Consider the following 1,014-nt stretch of genomic DNA (forward strand, 5'->3'; position numbering starts at 1 on the left):
TGTAAAGGAAACAAAAATCCTTACAGCTGGACCATCTGATAAATGGAGAAAATATTGTAGTTGTCAAATATTTCATTTTACTTGGATCCAAAATCAATACTCCAACAGTCAAGAGATTAAATGACATAATACATTTGGCAAATGTGCTGCAAAAGGTTTCTTTTAAATGTTAAAAAACAAAAATTCCACTTTGAGGACTAAAGTACAACTGACCCAAACCATGGTATTTTCAATCACCTACATATGCATGTGAAAGTTGGGCAATGATTAAAGAAGACTAGAGAAGACTCGAGGGGGTGCGCATGAGCAGTAGCCGCAGCGTTGGAAAGATGGCAGAGGAAGAGCTAAGAAAAAAGATTCCGTTGGTTCCAGAATATCTCCTGAAAAAGAGAAAGGTTTGCCAGGCTCTCAAAGCCACCCAGACAAAGCAGGCACTTTTGGAAAAGAAGAAGCAGAAGAAAGGAAAAGGTCTTAGGTTTAAGCGACTGGAATCGTTCCTACTTGATTCCCAGCAACAGCAACATGACAGGGTGCACATCAGACGACTAGAAGTGAAACCTCATGGCTTGGAAGTGCCAGATGAACATTCCATGGCCTTTGCATTATGAATCCAAAGGATTAATGGGGTGAGTTTTCTGGTGCAGAAGACCATTGCAAGACTTCATCTAAAGAAGATTTTCAGTGGTGTCTTTGTCAAAGTGACCCCTAAAACCATAAAAATGTTGTGTATATTGAAACCTTATGTGACATGGGGATTTTCAAATCTGAAGTCTGTTTAGGAACTCATCCTGAAAAGTGGACAAGCCAATGTCAAGCATAAGACAATCCCACTGACAGACAACACAGTAATTGAGGAGCGCCTGGGGAAGTTTTGTGTTATTTGCTTGGAAGATCTCATTCATGAAACTGCCTTCCCGGGGAAGTATTTCCAGGTGGTCTCACAGTTCTTGTGCCCTTTCCATCTCTCTGCGGCCTGCCACACTACCAAGAATAAAGTGGGTTTTCTAAAGGAGA

General features: G+C 41.0%; 1 pseudogene; it reads left to right on the forward strand.

Moving 5' to 3' along the window:
- Positions 1–329: 329 nt before the first annotated feature.
- LOC102820772 lies at positions 330–904 on the forward strand (annotated as a pseudogene).
- Positions 905–1,014: the final 110 nt, after the last annotated feature.

Source organism: Chrysochloris asiatica, unplaced genomic scaffold, assembly GCF_000296735.1.
Source record: "Chrysochloris asiatica unplaced genomic scaffold, ChrAsi1.0 scaffold07772, whole genome shotgun sequence".
NCBI classification, from domain to species: domain Eukaryota; kingdom Metazoa; phylum Chordata; class Mammalia; order Afrosoricida; family Chrysochloridae; genus Chrysochloris; species Chrysochloris asiatica.